This window comes from Bison bison, unplaced genomic scaffold, assembly GCF_000754665.1.
Source record: "Bison bison bison isolate TAMUID 2011002044 unplaced genomic scaffold, Bison_UMD1.0 scf7180017850860, whole genome shotgun sequence".
NCBI lineage: Eukaryota > Metazoa > Chordata > Mammalia > Artiodactyla > Bovidae > Bison > Bison bison.
The window spans coordinates 21,340-27,655 of NW_011481433.1; the positions used below are offsets into that span (position 1 = coordinate 21,340).

The following is a 6,316-nucleotide window of genomic DNA, read 5'->3' on the forward strand; positions in this document are numbered from 1 at the left end:
TTAGAAGCAGCGGGTGGACGCAGGAGATGCAGAGCTGACCGAGCCCGCTGTCAGCTTCCAGCCCACCAGCTGGGGTTCACCTGTGCTCACCTCACCGAAGCGCCCACACGCAGGCCGTGAGGATGGAGCAGGCTGTCCCCCAGTCGTGTTTCCAGGACACGGCTTGTGCTGGGTCGGGGAGGTGGGCCACGTGTCTGAGTTGTGCCCCAGCGGGCCCGTCAGCTCCCCACCTTCCCCCAGAGAAGTGGCCCTGCACCCTCTGCCGGCAAGAGGGGACCCGCCCCGGAGCTCCTGGGCCTCCTGCTGCGGGGAGATGAGGAGCTGAGCCCGAGGTGGGGACCAGAACCCACCTCGGGGGCCCCAGGAGCATCCCGCCACCCTGGGCATATGCCCTCCGCTGTCTTGTCAGTGGAGGCTGTCTTCTAACCTTTGTCTGAAGGGGTTGCGGTTTTTTGGTGCCATGTGGTTCATTTTCACTAGTGTTTAAAAACTGTTGCAAACCAGGAATGTCCTCCAAGCCTCTGCGCCTCACTAGGAGGCTCAGGAAACGCCATGTGGCCGGCCCCTGATAGTCACTGAGTCCGGCCCTGTCGCCAGATACAGTCCACGCGCTGAGGCCGCAGAGCCTGAGCAGACAGACGTGCAGGCCCTCCTGCGGGGGAGGGGACCCCACCCACCACCCAGCCCCGCAAGGACCCCGAGGAGGGGATGTCCCGGGAGGGCTCAGCACCAGCCCTGGCAGGAGCGTGCTTCCCTGAGGCCCCCAGAGGAGCTCGGCCAGCAGGTGGGAACCGCAGTCACAAGTGACTGCAGGCGGCCCGGCCCCTCCCCGGGGGAGCCAGCAGGGAGGCTGGGGCTGGGCCTGAGGACAGAGGACTCGGGAGAGGAGGCCGACCAGAAACCGATCTCTGGAAGAGGTCCTGGAGAGGCCGAGAGAGAAGGGAAGATGCAGGAGAGCAGGCTGGGCGGCCCCCGGGCCCCGTGGCTCTGAGTACTACAGGGCCCTCTGCCCAGAGGATCCTCGAGATGGGGAGGGGGGATCGCAGAGCCAGCCGTCAGGCAGGGGGTGTGGTCGGCTGGAGAGCCCCTGGGGACGTTGTCTGTCTCCTTGGGAAGAACGCGGGGGCCGGGGCACCTGCCGGGGTGGCCAGGCGTCTGAACCCGGGCACGGCCGTGAGCGTCAGGTCCGTCACAGGCTGGGGGCAGCTTCTGGATGGTGGGACAGGGCGTGAGCCCCTGAGCATGGGCTGGGGGCTCCGTCATCTCTCGTGTTCTCTGCGGGCCCAGAGATGCCCACCAAAGTGCAGTTTCGTTTTCTGGAAAACACACGCTGTGACTTGGGTTCAGCCAGGATTTCGTAAGGACCGTTTTCTTTGGTGCTGTAACCTCTCTGGTTTCTGCTCACTCAGGGTGTGGTGTGAGCTCTTGTAAACTGCAGAGTAGCAAGCCACACCGATACCCACAACCAGGCGCTCTGCACAAGGGTTTTCTTGCGCACTTTCCCTGAGGCTGGCTTTTTAAAGTCCGAGCCTCCTTTCTGATTCGGTTGTGACGTGGAATACACGCGAGGTGAACATGCCCCAGGGTGGCCAGGGGCTCCTGTCTATCACTCGGACTTGGCGTTACCCACAGCCAGCCCTCTGTTCTCTTCCAAGTGAAAGTGAAAGTGAAGTCGCTCAGCCGTGTCTTGACACTTTGTGACGCTGTGGACTAGTCCACCAGGCTCCTCCATCCATGGGATTCTCCAGACAAGAATACTGGAGTGGATTGCCATTTCCTTCTCCAGGGGATCTTCCTGATCCAGGCACTGAACCCGGGTCTCCTGCATTGTAGGCCGATGCTTTACCATCTGAGCCACCAGGGAAGTCCTCAAAGCCTCTCCAGCTTGGCTCCTTCCAGACACAGGCGGGCAAGTGAAGGCACACAGCCCAGCTCTCCGAGCTTGCTCGGCCGGGCCAAGAGCAGGATGGTGGCCCCTGTCTGCTCTCCTCCTGGGGCCACTGGACACCTCCATGTGCCTCAGATCCCTCTGCCAAGCCCTATTCGTTGCTCCCAGTCGCACCTGCCCCCCAGTCCCTCCCCTGCTTAGCACGGCCTGACCCCCTCTCCCCTGCTTTCCCTACGGCCCACCGCCCTGGCCCCTGCGTGAACGTCACCCCTCACCCAAGCTGGCCCCACAGATGCAGGCCCCTGCTCTGCGAGGCCGGGCAGAGGTCTGTCTCTTGGTCCCTGATGTTTCCTAAGTTTGTAGGATGGATAGTGGTTGGTTCTCCCTAGGCTGCTCAGTGATGTCTATTAAATGAAAAATAAGACCCCAGGTAATGAGAGATTTATATTTTAAGAGCTAGAGCCTCCCCCGCTGCCCAGCCCTTGTGTGTAAAGTGGAGGCTGGATGTGTGCTCAGGGCAGACTGATGCCCAGAGCGGCTGAAGATGGGGAGCCACCACAGAAATGGTGGTGGGGGGCAGACGGCAATGTGGGCGCCAAGGTGCTCACCGGATGTGACCCAGGCAGAGGGTGCTGGAGGAGGGCCATGCAGCCCCCTGGAGGGTCAGCCCCCAGCCACGTCCAGGGCCCCCTGGGGAGGTTAGACGTGGGGGTCCCCCCAGGACTGGGAGCAGCAAGACCTGGGTTGCATTTTAGAAAATTCCTGGCATCGTGCTCTGACACACCTCTCTGCCTTCAAGTGATAGGCATTTTATGGAATGAGTTATTTTCTAAAGAACTGCTTTTTTCTTAAAAGGGATAAAATCCTAGCAAACTATCAGAGTTGTACTGCAACAATAAGGCCACAGCTGTTTATGCCACAATGAGGACCCCAAACCTGAAAGGCGTGTTTTCTGCTCCAGCTTTGTACCCACAGGGGACCTGGGCTCTGCCCTTGGTGGCCCGCTGACAAAGGTGCTTAAGGACACTCCTGTCTTCACAGGGACACCCCGTTCTCATGGGGACCTGCAGGTGTTCCTGGAGGGGCTCCCCACCTGTATCTGCTCTCTGGCCCAGGACTCACCAGGTTGGCCCAGGTTGGGAATTACATCAGGGTCCCACCCTGTGCAGTCAGCCATGGCCAGAGGGCAGCTGCGTCCCTGAGGCAGATCCCAGTGGAGGGAGGGGTGGTCCCACGTCTACGAGGTGGCATCTGAGTGTTTGTCCCTCAGGCCCTCAGTAGTGGGGGACCAACCTCAGCAACATGGCATCTCACATTTGACCCTATCAGTCTGCAGGACAGCACAGCACCCAGTTCAGCAGAGGGGTCACTTCCTCGTTCCTCAGAGGCTGAGCACCTTTTCATGGGTCTCTTGGCCACTCTGCCTTTCTCTTCCAGTTTTTTGCCCATTTTTCTATTAGACCATGTTTTTCCAATCTATTTTTGGGGGAGAATTGGTTGGATGGGTGGGTGGATGGCTAGATGAACTGGTGGATGGATGGATGGTTTGGTGGATTGATGGATAGATGGGTGGATGGATGGATTGGTGAATGGATGGATGGGTGGGTGGGTGGGTAGGTGGATAAATAGATGGATTGGTAGATGGATAAATGGATAGATGGTGGATGGTTGGATGGGTGGGTGGATGGATTGATGGATGGATGGATGAATTGGTGAATGGATGGATGGATAGATGAACTAGTGAATGGATAGATGGATGGTGGATGGTTGGATGGATGGATGGGTGGGTGGGTGGATAAATAGATGGACTGGTAGATGGGTGGATGGACAGATGGGTGGATGGTTGGATGGATGGATGGGTACATGGATGGGTAAATTGATGGATTGGTGGATGGATGGATAGATGAACTGGTGGATGGGTAGGTAGATAGATAGATGGATGGATTGATGGATGGATGGATAGATGAACTGGTCAATGGATGGATGGTTCAGTGGATGGATGCATAGATGGGTGGATGGTTGGTTGGGTGGGTGGATGGATAAATGGGTGGATGGTTGGATGGATGGTAGATGGTTGGATGCGTAGGTGGATAGATAGATGGATTGGTGGATGGTTGGACAGATGGATGGATGGATGGATGGATGGATGGGTGGGTGGTTGGATGGCTGGATGGGTGTATGGATGGATAAATGGATAGATGGTGGATGGTTGGATGGATGGATGTGTGTATGGATGGGTAGATGGATGGATTGATGGATGGCTGGGTAGATGGACAGATAGATGGATTGTTGGATGGTTGAATGGATGCGTGGTTGCATAGTTGGATAAGTGGATGGATGGTGGATGCTTGGATGGGTGCATGGATGGATAAATGGATAGATAGTGGATGGTTGAATGGATGGATAGATGGGTGGATGGATGGATTGGTGATTGGTTGGATGGATGAGTGGTTGGATAGATGGATGGATGGATGATGGATGGTTGGAGGGATAGACAGACTGATGGACAGCTGGGAGTACCCTCTTCTCTGTAATAGTGAATGTAGGGTCAGAATAATCTGTTCCTTGACTGAAAGGGCTTTCCAGGGCCATGGGTCTCCTTTGGGCAAAATTTTTAAGTTTCATTAAAATCAGTTAATGACTGATTTTGTCATTTTTTTTTTTTTTTATCCCTTCTTGAGTAAATTTCAGAAGATTACATTTTACCAGGAACTTTTTCTATCTCGGCCAATTTTTCCAAATTATTGACTGAAGTTAACAGCGTTCTTGTGCTGTCTTTTATCTCTACTGTTCCTGTAGTCACGGTCCTTCTTATCCTAACATGTTTACCTGTGCCTCCTCTCATTTTTGTCACCAGCACTACCAGAACTTAATTTTTCATTTCAGTTTTAAACGATAAAGTAATCATGTTTAATATATTAGAAGAAAGATACTAATGAATGATGAACCAGAAATCGCTGAAACTGAAATGGGATGTTTTAAAGAGAGCCAAATGGAATTTCTAAAAATGAAAACATATTAGCAGAAAACAGAAACTCGGTGAGATCAGCTGGAGAGAAGACTAATAACCTGGAAGGGATGTGTGTGTGCTCAATTGTGTCTGACTTTGTGCCACCCCATGGACCGTAGCCGGTCAGGCTTCTCTATCCATGGGACTCTCCAGGCAAGAGTACTGGAGTGGGTTGTCATTTCCTTCTCCATGGGATCTTCCCCACCCAGAAACCAAACCCTCATGTCCTGCCTTGGCAGGAGGATTCTTCACCACTGAGCCACCAGGGAATCCCACAGCCTGGAAGCAACAGCTGAAGGAATGAGGCTGAGCACAACCCAGAGACAAGGGGTAGAAGCGGGCTTGTGAGCAGATACAGAACCAGAGGGAGGCGTGGATGACTAAAAGTGACTGATGGAGGCACCATCCTCAGCTCTGGAAGGCAAGGGGCCCAACCCAGAGCTAAAAAAAAAAACGCTTGCATCCAAGGTCATCTGAGTGACTGCAGGACCACGACGACAAACAGGAAGCTGTGAAAGTAGCCAGAGAGAGCAGACAGGCCAGCCACAAGGAGCAGTGTTAGCCAGACACCAACCGCTTCACAGCGAAGGAAGCAGAGGCAGTGGGGCAAGGTCTTCCGTTGTCAAGAGTACCTGCCAGCACAGAGCCTCAGGCCCAGCGGGACTGTCAACCGTGGGGCTGGGGTGGGTGGGACTAGAGAAATAAACTGGGAAAGCTTGACCCATGAGACCTTTTCCAAGGGAAACTCTGTAGGAGGAAGCTTCAGGCAGAAGGACGACAGCCCAGGCAGCTGTCTGTTGAGCAAGACGGGGGGCGTCAGTGCAGGAAAGCCCGAATCAACAGCAACTCCAGGAGACAGTAACAACGATGCCAAGTCAGTGAAAGTAAAGAAAGAAACACAGTGAGGACCATGAGCTGTCAGTCAGGGACGACAGGGAGCTTGGCCGGGCCCTGGAGCAGGGGCTGCCTGTGCAGCAAATGAGCCCACAGGGCGCTGGCTGCAGTGCATTTGTGAGAAGCAAGTACTTTGTGATCGGTTTAACCCCGCGTGCTGGGCGGCTCTGTGGCAGACACCCGGCGCACCCTGTGGCCATCAGATGGGCGGGCCGTGTGTGCCTCCCCACTCTACCTGCTGCAGGGATTTCAGGGAGAGCTCAGAGCAGAGATGCTCACATCCTCTGTCCACCTTTTCTCTGATCATTGGAAGAAAACCCTAAAGGGCAGATGTGCTTGTCGCTCAGTCGTGTCTGACTCTTTGTGACACCCTGGACCGCAGCCCATCAGGCCCCTCTGCCCATGGGATTTCCCAGGCAAGAATACTGGAGTGGGTTGCCATTTCCTCCTTCAAGGGATCTTCCTGACCCAGGGATCAAACCCACGTCCGCTGCTGGGCAGGCGGATTCTTTACCACTGAGCCA

The 6,316-nt window shown here is 55.1% G+C and overlaps 1 protein-coding gene across 1 annotated transcript in view; it reads left to right on the forward strand.

Annotated features, from left to right (window-relative positions):
• HDAC4 (histone deacetylase 4) overlaps positions 1-6,316 on the forward strand; it is a 21,398-nt gene that overhangs the window by 13,226 nt on the left and 1,856 nt on the right. The gene's annotated exons all lie outside the window — the stretch shown is intronic.